Here is a 16,777-nt window from a genome sequence, read left to right on the forward strand (position 1 = left end):
CGTCATTCAAGAAGTTTGGAAAAGTAGGTGTTCGATGAGTTTAGGAACTTTCTCCATAATAATCATAGGTATCAAAATATCGAAAAATATTTTTTCAATGGGAAAGAAGAGACATCATCAAGGCCACGGAGAATGACACCTCATCTATGAAAGTTGGAATACGATCGACTAAATCATTGAGGTAATGTCCAATTTTTCGTCTGACATTTAAAATATGTATTTTGATATTGTCTTATATTTAATAATGTTGTAATTGATGCTCATGAAGGTCGTCAAGGCATCAATGACCAACTTCCTAGAGAAATGAAAAGTTATCCTACTCAATTTAGTAGGTTACCATACTACAAGGATCTCTCAATCGTGCATTTGTTTGATGCTATGCATATTGGAAAGAATGTAGCAGAGACACTATGAAAAATGTTGGATAGAAGGCATGATAGAGAACAAATTGCCAAAATTTGTACTGACATTCATGAATCTAATCATGCACTAAAAGATTTCATTGAATCGAATAGCAATGGAGACTGCATAAATACAAGTGCCCTTCCTTGGTTATTAATGGAGCAACAAAGTGATGCGTTAAAAGAAGTCATAAAAAAAAAAAAATTCCAACAGGATTTGCTGCAAATATAAGCACTCTTCTATCAAAGAAAAGTGATTTTGGGCCAAGTTTGAAAATAGATGATTGACATACCTTCATCAAGGTAAGTCATGTTCTCTATTTACAGTATATTTGTAAAATTGGAAGTACTACCTATTGCATTACTTAATAATATATTGAAATGATCATTTTTTAATGATTGTAGTATGTCCTACCTCTATCCCTTCCACACCAATTTGACAACAATATTAAATAAGTTATATATGATCTTGGAAAATACATGAGGTTATAAGTGTTTTTTCTTAGATTTGTAGTTTTTTATCTGAAATCTATTGTATAATTTTATTTGAAATCTCATTTATGTGTATTTTCATGTTGAATCTCTTTTTGATGGTTATCATCTAAAGAAATTGATAGAAAAGATATTAAATATTGGAAGACAAAAATTCCACAGCTTATGTGTGAAATGCAAAAGTGTTTACCTCGAACCTTTTTCAATGCTCAAGAACACTACCTCATACATCAAGTTGAGGAGATTGAATTGTGTGGATCTATATAAACTAGGTCAATGTGGATGGTTGAGAGACAGTTGAAATTTATGAAGGACTTCATTTGACAAAGAGCATATCCTGAGGGTTTTATCATAGAGGGATATATATATACTAGACCACGGTGTACATTAGTGAATATGTTCTAAAGTTTGCAGCAGGTATCCATGTAGATTGCATTTGGGATCCCACCTCTGATGAAAAATTCAAAGGGGAGTACCTGATAGGGAAAGATAGATTGAGGAGGGTGAGAGGTAATTATAAGTTTTTTTTTTTTGTAGTTTAATAATTCTTATCCATCATCAATATATATAAGTTGTTTCTAACTAGTGTAATTGTCTTCTTTATAGTTCGTCATGAGTGGGATGCACTATATTTGTATATTGCAAACAATCTTGATTAGATGATGATATGGATTGAATAGTCTCAAGAAAATAGTCACTCATTAACATGAGATGGTGTTGCATCATTGGTTAAAGAAGCTCATCATAATAGAGATCTCAATGTTACACCAATGGTACTTGATCTAATATATGGCTTAAGAGATACAAAGGTACGCATAAGATTACTAATCATGAGACATAAGTTTAATATCAAATCTCAGATTGATGCAAATAATCTTGACATGTTTGAATAATTGTAGGTCAAACACCATAAAGCTATGTACTATCATGGCTATAAATTTTGCACAAAAAAGTTAGACGAAACAAAGAAAACATGTGATTTTGGGATAAGTGTTGTCTTTGTGGTCATCAATATTTTGTCTAAAACTAACATACATCCTCAATAATCTGAAAATTGATACTACGGCATTTTAGATGATATACTTGAGTGTGACTTTAATTCATTCAAAATAGTTCTATTTTTCTTCAAATGGTTCAGGTTATGATTGAATCGAAATGATCCTGATAAGATTATTATTGAACATAATAGTGGATTTACTATGATTAATACAAGGTCATTTGAGTCAGTCAAAGATGAGCCTTATGTTCTTCCAAGCCAATATGAGCAAGTGTTTTACTTTGGTGTTCCACACAAACCAGGTTGGTCGTTTGTTGTTAGACATGACCCAAGAGGAAGGTTGGTAAAGTATAATGTGATGGAAGAAAATATTGAAGAAGCATAAGATGAAGTAAATGATTATCAAGAATGACAGTTACTCAGTGATGAAGAAGAAAAAGATGGTGATGATTTTGGTCATGCTGATGATAATGGTGATAATGATGATGATGATGTTGATGAAAATCATGATCATGGTAATGAAGATGGTGATGATCATGGTGATGATGGTCATGATGATGATGGTGATGAAGATGATGATGATGGTGAAGATGGTGGTGGTGACAACAATGATCAAAGTGACAAGTACGATGATGGTGATGATGACATGGATGAATATCATGATGATCAATGAAATGTCTAGGTAGGATCAATGTCAACTATGATGGGGTCATGTATGATCAAATTTTTCTTTCCAAACCATATGTGCAGATATAAATATTAAGTAGAACATGTCAAATATTTTTTTAGATATACACATTAGTTACACCAAAATTTTGGCTAACTTAAGAAAAATGATTTACATATACAATCTACTTTATTAGTAATATTTTTTATGGGTAATTCTATTACTTTAATTCTGCTACTGATTTCTAAGACCTACTAATTTTTTTCACAGGGCGACATGGATGCACCATCTCAGACACCTTTAGCAAAGGTAAACATTAATTATTGTAAATTTTTATGTTAATATAGAAACAAATGTCGTATTATTATGTTATTTTATTTATGGCTTTGGATTTATTTTGATGAAATTTTACTGATATTTGATGTCGCAAATGATAGGAAAAAGCTAGAATGATTGCTGATCAAATGCGATCTGAAATACGGGTGTCATTTCTACATGACATTGCCCTTAGTGCTGACCTTGTGTTCATCACCAAAAAAATAAAACAAAGATACACTAATGAACTTTTTAACGTTATCATTGAGGGTGACAGAAGCGAGGAGAAAGACGCATTGAGAAAAGAATTGGACTGTAGAATCCAATCTTTGAAGGTAAGCAGTAATTTGACTACAACAATAATAGAAGTTCAATAGATGTTAATATTTTATAGTATCTTATGGATCATGATATCTAATTTTATGTGTTCTTGTATAGACATATGTGCTAGTTGTGAGATCACATGGTGAACATGGTGAGGGTTTTAGCGCACAACCCTCTTGTCAGTAACACTCTTTTTGTTTATTTAAATCAACATTATAACACTTACCATTTTTTTTGTGGATGCTTCTAGCTAGTATCCCATTTGATCTATATCCATTTCAAATGTCTTTGCTAACAATATTGTATTCTTTAGCTCATGATGAAGTGTGGACTCCTCCTTCGGTTGGTGGTCTAGTATTGCCTAGTGCATTGTCGATAACAAGGACCATGCAAACATCCTTGTCTATGCCCACTAGAACTGGTAAAACCTTGTTTTGCTATATTTTGTAATGTGCTATATTTTGTAATGTATTTCTACAAGTTGATGAACATCAAAGTAGCATACTTGTGCTTAAATGATGTCTACAAAATCCTGCATACACACAAACACATGCATACACACACCACACATACATACATACACACATATATATACCCACACATAGTGAGACATGGAGACAGGCAAAGAGGTATTTCTACAAGTTGTTGAACATTGAACTAGGATATTAGTGCTTAAATGATCTCTACAGAAGCATTCATGCCAACCACATTCCAAAAAGACATTGTTTGTTTGCACTTCATGTCCAATACCACACTATACCAATGTATGGCTAATGCACCTTTACTTTCTTTTTCAACTGAATAATGACAGACTCCAACGATATCAAGAATTTTGATGTTTGAGACCTTTCTAAAAAGTAAGATCATAAATCCAAAATTATTGCCATGTTAACTATTATATCATCAACTATGAATCTAAATCACAATTTTTACTTCTATTTTAGTACAGTCTGTTGATGTCACCACCATAATGATTGATGTTATTGTTGTTGTACTGTTATTTCCTATTGTGATATATTTATTGCTGCTTTTATTATGCCATCATGTTATATTGTTGTAACAATGTTGTCATGATATATTTGAGAGTCCTCTTAGCTCTATTTAATGTTATCAATGACTTTTTTCAAAATACTAAGCCACCTTAGGGATGGCCAAGCATCCTCTAACTACTTCCTGACATACCCTAATGAGATACATTTCTTTGACATTTCATGAATTTGTTGGTTGGGGGAGATGCCCATAGGGCATCCTCTGCCATCCTTAAATTGTTGTAGATAGGGACGAAGGTTTAAGGGATGGGGATGTGTCTCTTTCTAACATAGGTTTTTGTCTATTCAAGAAATTTCTCTGAGCCTATTGTTATTTTTCAGCAATTCCACAATAATGTAGTATTTTTTTACAATTCTTCTCATGTGAATAAAGTAATTAACTCTCTGAGAAATTCTAATACTACCTATCTATGATTTTTATCAAAAACATCATGTCAAGTCCATAACCATTCCCAGATCTAAATTTTGAAGAGTTGTTGCATAAGCATGCAAGTTGAAGTGGACATCCCTTGTCAGGAATATTACATCATAGATGCACAAAATAATAATTTGGTAGGATTGTTATGGGTTATTGTAGATTATTGTATTAGTGGTGTGAATGTTTTAAGTTGTTCAAACAACACAATATATTTGGAAATTTTTTTCAAAAATTTCCTATAATATAGGAGGTTAAGCTCCTATATAAGTGTACTATATTTGATTGGAAAATAAGAGCATATTATGTGTATTTAATATTTATGTAGAACTTCTTCCTCAAATTTCTGCCCCTAATTCTCTTATGGTATCAGAGCAAGAGATCGGGGATGAAGTGGAGAAGTCTGTGTTGGACAATATGAAGGCACCTATGGAAGTGTTGTGCCAATTCTTTTGCTAAGGCCAACGAGTTATTAGGTCATATTTACAATTTTTTACAAAGTATCTGAGAAGATTAAACATTCAATCTCTAATCTATTCTCTTTCACATGTCTGAGATTTACAAAGTAGTGTTGTGGGCAGTATACAAGATAAAAGGTTTCTCTTGGGAAAAGTCTATGATATTGCTTGATTGTTTAATTGCATGAGAGAATCTTACAAACCTGCTGATCTATTCCCAAGCCTAGAACTCAACTACACTTTCAAAGTGAGATTCATACTTGTGTGGTGGACTAACTAAAGTGAATCCTCCATTACACTTGTTTGTCTATAGATTGACAGTGAATCCTCCATTCAAGTAGAGCCAATAAATCAAGGTTTCCACTGATAGCACCATAGAACTTGTAATAAGTATTTTATAATTCTTTGTGTGTTAAATCTCACTAAGTGTATGACTTTGTGATGTATCTTGGCATTGGAGAGGTCTGGCGGTAGTGGGTATTATTTAAACTTTGAAGTGTATAATTTTACTTTTGCTTAGAATTAAGCTTGTAATACTTTTAAGTGATTCAATGGTATGTCATGCTTTAAAGTTTAATATTGTATGATCTAGATTAGAGTCAATAAGTAGGTAAAGTTGTAGAAGTGTTAAATATGCATTATCAATGGAATCAGACAATTTCAACATTATTTAGATTATAAAGGGGAGTTGAAGAAATATCCTTTTAATGGATAAAAATAGCATATTAATAGAAAAAAATTGAAGGTTCAAAATTCCATGTGGAAAATCAAATCACAATTGGCCCTTGTTGAAAAGGATTTGTGGGATGCAGTAAATGGAACAACAAGGCCAAATGATGTTGATGGAAGCACAAAATGGATTATGAAAGATCAAAGAACATTAGCTTCAATTGATCTTGGATTGTCAAATCCATACCTTCACCATTTCAAATTAACAAAAACCTCAAAGGAGGTGTGGAATGGTTTGAATGCTTTGATTGGATCAAAAGAAAAGAGTGCAAAGATGAGTTTAAAGTAGAATTTGTTTGAGCCAAAAAATAATGAAAGGTGATAACGTTGTTCGAGATATCTAAATTTTTCTCACTATTGAACCAACTAACTAGGATAAAAGCTAAAATAGATGATAATGATTCAAAAGTTATTTTTTTGAGTAGCATGCCTCCTAGTTATGAAAACATCATTTTCACATTGAACAAAGTAGATGCTACCCTAGAAGAAATAATATCTACTTTAAATGATGAAGGAGCTAAGAAACTAGGGAGAAAATTATAATGCGAATTAGTAAAGTTGAGTAGCTACAAGTTTGTCATCCACAAAATTGCAAAGGAGAGTTTTATCAAAGCTTGAACCACCATTTTTAGGTCTGGAGGATGAGATGAATGTCAGCAGCCATGTTGAGAATCTATAGTAGTGAAACTCATATCTACACTAAAATATCATCCACAATCTTGTAGTGGGCAGCCCAATTCAGTCTAGTGTGAGACCAATGCCCAAAGAGATGATCATGTAAACTACCATTAGTCATGTATTCATAGACTATGATTCTATGGTGGCCCTTTAGAGAAATAGGGGCCATGCAAAAACCATTCAGTGCCACCAAATTATGGTGTCAAATACTAGAAATCACCTGTACCTCATGCACAAAACTTGCATCACCTGCTGGAGTACAATTCTTGAACCTCTTCACAACAACAACCAATCCATCTAACAAAACCCCCTTGTAAACATTCCCAAACCCCCCAACACCAATAATATTATCTCTATGAAAATTCTTTGTGGTTGCCTTGATGTCCTCAATGTTAAAATGAACAAGAGTGCTATTAGGGTGCATGGAGGATTGCTCAGCAAAATGAATATGAATGTCCTCCACTAAGGCTCTTTTTTTCATTGATCTCCTCATTAACAAATTTCCTAACTATACTAGTTGTGATTAACAAATTATATGAATAAAGCATTGAAAATAAAGTCTCCCAAAACTTTGAAAATTAGGCCTCACAATCGAAATGAACATCAGTAGCCCCATTCAATTTCATGATATTCACTACATAGGTTTGTTTTTACTTGTATTCATTATTGTTGTGAATGTTGAACATTAATTATTGCACTAAACTTATGATTCTTTCCATGACATAGATGTTGATTATTATTGTTACAATCTTATTTCCTTTATTTCACATAGGTGTTCTCTATTGCTCAATAGATGTTCTTTTCTACTATGAATGCAATAAAAATTAAAATTCATCATTTAGTAAATCTAGATTTTAATTTTGATAAAAGTGTGACTGGTAGTGTCTCTTTGTCTTTCATTTCATTTGGTGTCTTCTTTAATTGTCATGATGTTTCAGTTGATAGAGCAACAAAGAGCAATACTTTTGAAGCTAATCCATTTCCTGGAGTAGTACATGTGATTAGTACTAGTTCATATGCAGGGACATTATTGCCCAACAAGAAAACTATGTTTCTATTAAAAGAACAAAAGCTTCCAGGTGCTTTAAAATTGTTATTATTTAAAGTATAAATTTAGTTTACTTTTACAGTACTCATTTTGGACTGATAATCTCTTTATGTTTTTGTAGGTAATAATGCTTTCTTTGATCATTTTTTCATATGACATTGAGACTATTTGGACCCACGATATGTAAAAGGTACGTAGTTTCATATCATTGCTACATAATTTTTCTTTTCTTCCATTTATTGTACTATATTAAAGTTATTGATCTAAAAATCTAATTTTATTTTTTAAAGGTGGAATTTACAAGTTGTGGAATTAAAAAATCAGTATTACATCTTTTGAGGGGAAATTTGGAAAAAACATTTTTGACTCTGGCCTACTTCTCAAAAGAGCATCAAAGCATATAAAGACTATGAGGGATTAATATAGAAGGGCTCTTAAGGGTAACCCAAAGTACGACTGTCCTCCTATGATTCCATTAATGGAGTGGAATGAAATAATAAAAGATGCAAAGGAGAAAAAGCTATGTGAAAATAAAGTAAATGAAGCAGCACAGGGAAAAAATAGGTATGTCATGATAGTATTAAGTACATTGTAATCATGCACTAATTATTGATATTAGTAAATATATAATCTAAGATTTTTGAAATTGTTCATAGATTGCAAGACACATTCGTGGCTACAAAAGCGAGACTAGAAAAGTTTGGCCAACACGAACTTGGCTCTAGTGGCTATATGAATCTCCAGTCTCAACTTGTAAGTAGGAGCAATGAAATTTCATATTTATTTTTTTATATAATGTTGCAAACAATTTTGTTTAATGAAACCATACATGGAAAACTAGTGATATTAAGCAAAAAATATAGGTCATAGAATTCAATGTGGAGCTCACAGATAAAGATAGAAAAATTGCCTTGAAGGAAGGCTATAAAGTTGTGGCTACACACCTACATGAAGAATCTGAAAGCCTTGCCCAAGAATCTAGTGCACCAAATGATATCTCACAGGTAAATTGGTCAGATGGAAAGTAAATGAAACTGAATAGTTGAGAAGATTCTTTTTTGGTATTAGATTTGAATGTAAATTGACTACATAAAATGTGCATAACATTTTATTGCAACCTTCATATCCTATCATAGAACTTTCTCGTGACGAAGGCCATGATGTGCATTATAGTGGTGGAGGTATTAATTTACTATTGGAAATTAATTGTGCAATTATGAATACAATTTAACATCTTCAATTGCAATTTGACATGTATCCTTTTTTTGAATATTTTAGAGATGTTGAACATCATGGTGAAGGAGTGGAGCATGTTCCAAGTGTTCAACATGTTGACATGGTGACGGATCAAAATGTTAATGTATATGATGTGGCATTGTCAAGTAAGAAAAATGCATGTTATGTTGTACTAGTACTTAATTATAGACTTGTAACAGTTAGAAAAGAAAAAGAGTATGCCAATTTATCTCGTTTACTTGTTCTTGCAATAGAGCCCCCTTTAGTGCAGTAGCCTCCTGCTCCTCCAAAGAGAAGGAACCATCATAATTTGACATTACATGTGCCAGAAGAGGAGGATAATGATGCAAATATGGATGCTCCTATGAGTTCTTTTCTTAAGAGAGCGAAGAAAAATCAAAAGAAGAAATGATGTTTTAAAAATGCTCTTTGATAAACCTTGTTGGATAATGAAAGAACTTTGTTCTAAGTAATTATCTATGAATGATGCATATTAATACTAATTTTTATTTTATGTTAATAAATATTGTTATGTGTTGATGAAGTCTTGATTAGTATTGTGTATTAATGAATTTTATAACATATTAATGAATGTTATTGATTGTATTAATTGAATGTTATAGTTCATAAATAGATGAATGAATGAATGAAGTATATAGTTAGATGATAATGGGTAATTTAGATTGATGTTAGGGGGAGGTGGGTGAGGCCAACTAAGCTTCCACCTTCACATGGTTGGCCTTGTTAACTAGACAATATTATAGTATTCTTGAAACTGAGTGAAGCTCAAACTAACATACCCTTCGTGAGATATCCATTCTAAGGATGTTATCTCAAAATCATAACATTGTAAGGTAAGGAACACATTATATCTCAAAGCCAACAATTCATTTGCATTTATTTAGGTTGAATGCATTGTATCTCAATTCCAATAATTCCTCTATGTTTATTTTTATTGCATGCATTGTTTCTCAATGACAATAATTCCTATGTATTTGTTTACATTGCATTTATCGGTCTTCTCATTGGGGCTAATTAAAGCAATTATGCAGGTTGCTTGATGTCCATCACATGAAATGAAATGATGGTAGACTCTTTGTCTATTTGGTATTTGAATACATAGATTGTGATCTCAGGAATTACATTGACAAACTATCCAAGGAAAAAATACCTCATAATATTATTAAGGTATTTTTCTATGCTAAGAAATAATGTTTCAACTTTTACATACTATAAATTAAAGTTTCTCATGAGTTAAGGTAGATACCAAGTGCTGCGTTTGATTCAAATTCTATATACTTTCTTTTTTAATAAATCAATGTTGGTGTATAATCTTATGTTATCTTGCCCAATTGAAGAGGAAAGCTAAAATTCTATCTACAAAGAACTTGTGGCAACTAAGATATGAAGGAATTTTAACATTTGGGTGTTGTGTTTCTTGTTTTCTATTTCTTGTTACTATTTCTTTATGGTTTAGGAGGGTTTACAATTTAAACATTCCTTGACACTATATAATTTTATGTTAGAAATGGTATGCCTTAACTGGCAGTGTTGTGATCTCTCATGATTTTTTAGTCAGATGGTTGATCAGTGAAATAGTGCTTAGTTTGTTCCTTATGTGGATTGAAATCGATTTTATTTCTGACCTTTGGTGTATTTTACAAAATCAAGTTTTGTCAAGTGTCCATATCTATGTGTGGTACTAGTACTTATGCTCATTGATGATATGCAGGATTTTCTACAATACTTAGATGTGCACTCCTTAGGTCTATAAGTTAAAGCATGTTGTTTCATCTAGAATTAATTGATCATGGCAATCTTATCACTATGAGGGGCCTAGGCCAACACATAACTCAATCCATGCCCAGGTAGGCATTGATAGAAGAAAAGGAAAATCGTATGGAGTTTTAAACATGGCATCATTGGTTTTAGATTTTATTTAATAAGTTATTTCTGTGGGTGAAATTGCAGTGTCAGTGAAAGTTTGAATCTCTTTGTAGAATTCATTGATTCAACCATAGTCAAATTTTTAGCTCACTTTTAGTTTTTAGTTATTGTCAATCATTTTTTTCTTGACATTTGATCAATTGGACTACATTATGCAAATCCCAAATCTAATGGTAAAACTGACCAGTGTCTTTTAGTGTTTTTGTGATTTTGTGGGGAATGCTACTTTGAAATCGAGTAGGCTCATTGGTTTAAGATTCTACCTAACAAGTTGATCATGGCCATCTTAATTGGTATAGGCTATCACATAACTAAAACTCAATTCCATACCCATGTTGAAATTTTGGAAATATTTAAAAATTCTAGAATTCCATACCTATGTGTTTATCCACCCAAACTTGAATCAATTACCAATCCCCTTTGCTCACTTCCTACTCAAAGTGGCCCACCCCTTCACAAGGGATGAAATTGGTTATGTCAAGTCATGTGGGAACTATTGTAAGACCCTACAACTATTCTTGGTCACCCTATAGCTAATGCTATCTTAGTATGACTCTTGACTAGGATTGTAACTGGAATCTTAAGAACTAACAAGTACTAGCATGTGGTTAATGCACCTTGGCCAAGGATTCAGTTTATATGTTATCATATCATCAAGTTCTCACCCTATCCAACTTGCACACTTAAGCCCACAGTAGGCTAATATAAAGCTCAAAGGGGAAGAAAATTTTTCTTTCTTCTGTCCTCTATACATTCTGACACACTTGTCTTGCATACAAATGTTTGACCATTCTATCTTAGTTCTTTATTTGATTTTTTATTCTTTAAACTAAACCAATTATAGATACATGACCCACTTAGCATGGATCTACACAATGTACTCTCTCAAGCCCATGTACTCAATCATGGTCCTTGATTCTAAAGAGTACATGCACTTCAACTCTTGCTCAAGTTGTGCTCTATCCATTCTAATGTGCTCATGGAGTAGTTCTGAAATCAATAAGTTTAGCCACTACAACAATTTCTCAAATTGAAACTACTAAAAAGAAGTCTCTTATTTAAACTATTCTAATACTGACAGCAAATATTGGGCAGATATCTCTTGTATCTTTATCTCAAGGTAGAGCTAAAACCTTGGCTATAACAACAAAACTATCCACTTATTCTTTTAATGTTGAAAGAGGTGGTTCTTATGTATACATAATTAAATATTGAGAATATTCACTTTACATTTCCTCCTAAGTCCTTAAGGAGATTGTGAATCTTATTTAACATTTCACCTATGTCACTTTGCAGTGAATGACAGTCTATAGACATACTCGACTAGCTATAAGGTTTGCTATATTTTGTACTCAATATAGAATTAATTCCTTATGAGAATTCATTAGAACTTTAATAGCATGGTCTAGATAGTATCTTAAACAACTATTTTAAAGTCCAAAATTGCACCTATGTTTCTAGAATTTTGACTTTCAATATGAATTTCAACATGGGTCTAGAATTCCATACCTATGTTTCTAGAATTTTGTTTCCTGGCATAATTTTTTTTAGCAATCACCAGCTATTTTCACTTGTGTTAATAGAGCAAATTTGTTGTGGCTTTAAAAGTTCTATTCAAGAACTAGCTCCAGCGGTCACAGGTAGAGCACTAGTTGTGTAGGGAGATTGAAATTTATAGTCATCTCTACCATCCAAATATACTTCAATTGTTTGGATATTTTTATGATCAGGTGCATATCCTAAAATGTTCTAATCTTTTAGGTGACATTTACTTTTCATTGAAGCCTTCCCTGGTATTTCTTTAATTGATTCAATTCATCAATTTATTCAGAGTAGGGTCTATCTTATTCTTGAATATGCTATAAAAGGTGAGCTCTACAAAGAGCTCCAACATTGTAAATGCTTTAGTGAAAGGTGGTCAAATACTGTAAGTACAATTGGAAATGGCTTATAATATACTTTTCTTTTTTTAATCTAGAAACTATTGACTCTTTTTTTTGTACAGTATATTACATCTCTTGCAAAAGCTTTGATATATTGCCATGAAAAGCATGTCATACACTAGGATATCAAGCCAGAGAACATGTTAATTGGCATATAGGTAAGTGCCAAGGATGAATATATTTCTAATGATACTCATTTTAAACTTGCAAGGATATCTTTCTGATCATTACATTATTAACAAATTCACTTGTCAAGGTGGGCTGAAAATTTTCAATTTTTGCTGGTCTGTGCACACTTTTGATAGAAGGCAAACAATGTGTGGAACCTTGGATTACTTGCCTCTTTAAATGGGTATGTTAGTGGATAATATTTAATTTTCTCTTCATTTCCACCTTCTAGATTATTTACATATTTGCAATTGTCTATTCCAGTGGAAAACAATGAGCATGATTCTGGGGTAGACATATGGAGTTTGGGGATCTTGTGTTATGAGTTGTTGGTCAAATAAATAGTATTAAAAAATGAGTGTCAACACACTTAACCATTTTTAGCATACATGTCATGTACACAATAGATGCCGAGCCAAAATTTCAATAGGTGTCGAGTCACAATTAGTGCCAAGCAGATTACAGTATAACACATGCCGAGCAAGACAGGAATTGTTCATGTGTCGAGTAATAGAATCATTCAGATGTCAAGTAATATAATAATTTAGATGCTAAGCAACTCAAAATAACATATGTCGAGTTATATAGGATACAATAGGTGCCAAGCAAACTAGGAAATGTAGTAGATGCTGAGCAATCCAGAAACAGTATGTGCCAAGCATCAATAATACTTCATGTGCCGAGCAACACAGGATCAACATAAGAGTTTGTGCCTGCACAAACTAAGATGTAAGTCATTTTTGGACCTGACTTAGAGAAATCTCAAAGGAGAAAGAGGATAAGGATGAGTCATTTGTATTCCCTATGAAATCTACATGCAACCAATCAGGAAAATTGTGAAGGCATGCAACCAATGAGAAAAATGCAAAATATGAGCTGGAATTTGAGATTCAATTTGGATCGTAGATCCATACCTAACCCTAAGTCTTCGCGTTCTTTATAAGGAAGATGAATGCACCATTATAGGTGCAGAAGAAAAGTTGCATAAGGGGAGATTATAGTGAAATCTCAGTATGAAATTAAAAACTTAGTGAAAGGGATAGCATTTATATTTAGTTGACCATAGCAGAATAGGAGACATATACAGAGATCAAATCAAGCAATGATCAGAAGAGAACGAGCAGATCAAGTGCTTGAACCTAAAAATTCAAGATTGGATTCAATCAAGTCAAAAGTTCTAATACTCTCTTATAATTTTATTAGAAGTTGAAATCCTATGGTGATACATTATCTTAACAGCTAGATAGGAAAGTCTTTTGAGAAGGACAAGAAAATCCTATGTATTAGGTAGGTTTAACAACCTTTACGTAAATCTTTTAATAGGGTGAAACTTCATGTAAAGTGTTTATAAATCCTTTTAATAGGTCACTATTGACACAATGTAAAGCCTTTAACAGGGAAGGCCTTTAGCAGGGAAAACCATCAGAAGTGGTTGAATTCATTATTGCAGTAATTTTGTGGATGTCATCCCCACCCAAGTTTTACCTTCTTATTCCTGGTGGGTTTCTGGGTAACCAAAATCTCTTGTGTTATGTGTTGATGCATGCTCTCATTTTATGTTTGTTTACTTGCATACATGTTAATTTCAGTTATATGTTATTATGAATTTGAAAGGTTAACAATTCATACTTTTGATTCTCACCCCCCTCTTAGAAGTACTCTTCCCATTTGAATATTCCAACATGAGTTTCTTTATGGGGTTCCTCCTTTTGAAGCAAAGGAGCATTCAGACACTTACAAAAGGTTTGAGAAGCCATACTATGTTTCAATTCTTAGTATTTTTATTTTTCGTTTCAAGCCTTATTCTTGAAGGGTTCTTATATTTGCTTATTTCAAGCATGGATTTGACCATGGCTAGCTTTTTTATGCAGCATCATGAAAGTGGATTTGAAATTTCCTTTAAAGCCACTTGTTTCTACTATAGCTAAAGATCTAATATCTCAAGTTAGTATATGTTTCCTTGATATTCTGAAGACAATTTTGTTAGATATTTCTGTCTCACTACTTATATAAATTTTTAACTATCATGGTAACACTTTATCATGGTTATGTAGCTACTGCAGAAAGATTCCTCAAAGAGGTTGCCTTTGCACAAGCTTTTACAACATCCATGGATTGTTCAAAATGTTGATCCTGATGGTACCTATAGACCATTCAATTGAACTATGTATTTGTTGTAGCCTTCCTCTAGGAGGAGGATTCAATTGAACTATTCGTCTAGGAATTCAATTGAACTATGTACTTGTAGCCTTCCTCTTGGAGGATTCTTGTAAGTTAGTATTGATTTGTGATAATCATTTTTTGACCATCCCTAGATATGTATAGAGTGTTTCTTGCCAGTCTGAAAACATGTAACATGTATATAGATCTAGGTTTGTTTTTTGATTTCTACTATCTCCTTCCTGTATTGCTGCCATTCATGCAATTTATTAATTTGCCAAACTCTCTCTTTTTCTCCTCCTCTCTAAAATCTACTAATTGGGCAGAAAAAAACCCAATATCCAAATCTATTTCAACATGTGTTTTCCTTTTAATCAAAACATCTAGAAGTTTTTAAACATATGTGTACTAAATATGAGTTGACATTTGTTGTGAACACAAATTCTAGAGATATAGGGTATGTAGGCAGTCTGTAGTTATAAAAGATGTTCCCAGTAGTACATGAGTATCTTGAATATAGCTAAGAGTGATAAAATTATATAGTTAATGAAAAAAATTATAACCAACAATATCCAACATGCCTTGATACTTAGGAAGGTATTTGTACCTACCCAAAAGCATGAAAGTCGAGGAGGGGCCCATGACTTAAATGTGACAATTGTCAAGATCTTAGATGAACACTCATGTCTTATCATGGAAGAAGTGTACAAACATAGATATCCTTATGATTGCAAGACAAAAAAGCCTATAATATTTAGAGAAACATAATAGTCCCTTGTAAGTATTTCAATATTCTTAGCTTCTTTGAGGCATTCTATAAAACAGTTCACATGTCTTGCCTATGATTTGACATTTTGCATGCATCATGCACTCTCTCATCCTAATGATGGATTACAAAGAGTGATCTAAAATGATGATGCTAAAAAACACACACAATCAAATCCAAAATGACATGCATATAATTGTGATTGTCCTAGTAGACATGCATGCAAAATTAAAAATATTAGATAACCACAATCCATTTGTAATGCAATTTCATTTTGGAATTGATTGTGTGTGTTTTTTAGCATCATTGGTTCAGATCACTCTCTGTAATCCATCATCAAGATGAGAGAGTGCAAGATGCATGCAAAATGTCAAATCATAGGCAAGGCACATGAACTATTTTATAGAATGCCTCAAAAAAATATTGACCAAACATTGGTTGAAATTTCAACCAATGCCTGGTAGAAAACCACCAAGTATTGGTCAAAATTTTGACCAATACCTGGAAGTTTTCTACTAGGAATTAGTCAAAATTTTGACCAAAACCTAAAAGTTTTCTACCAGGCATTGGTCAAAATTTTGACCAATTGTTGCTAGTTTTCGACTAGGCATTGGTCAAAATTTTGACCAATACCTAAAAGTTTTCTACCAAACATTGGTTGAAATTTTGACCAATACCCAAAAATTTTCTACCAGGCATTGGTAAAAATTTCAACCAATACTTGAAAGTTTTCTACCAAACGTTGGTCAAAATTTTGACCAATACCTAAAATTTTTCTACTAGGTATTGGTCAAAATTTTTGACCACCATCTATAGTTTTTGACCAAGCATTGGTCAAAAATTTGACCAACGCCTGGTGTAGACTATGTTAGGACTCTGAGATATTTTTGACCAACTAGTAAGATGGTCAAAATATTGATGGGAAAAACTTTGACCAATTGGTTGGTCCAAATTTTGACCAACTTGGGTCAAAATTTTGACCAA

The 16,777-nt window shown here is 32.6% G+C and overlaps 1 pseudogene; it reads left to right on the plus strand.

The window, feature by feature from the left end:
• Positions 1–15,029, plus strand: part of LOC149552689 (serine/threonine-protein kinase Aurora-2-like) — a 52,866-nt pseudogene extending 37,837 nt beyond the window's left edge.
• The last annotated feature ends 1,748 nt before the right edge of the window (positions 15,030–16,777 follow it).

The sequence above is a fragment of the Cupressus sempervirens genome, chromosome 6 (genome assembly GCF_028749045.1).
Source record: "Cupressus sempervirens isolate cs-2001-9-10 chromosome 6, ASM2874904v1, whole genome shotgun sequence".
Taxonomy (NCBI): Eukaryota; Viridiplantae; Streptophyta; class Pinopsida; order Cupressales; family Cupressaceae; genus Cupressus; species Cupressus sempervirens.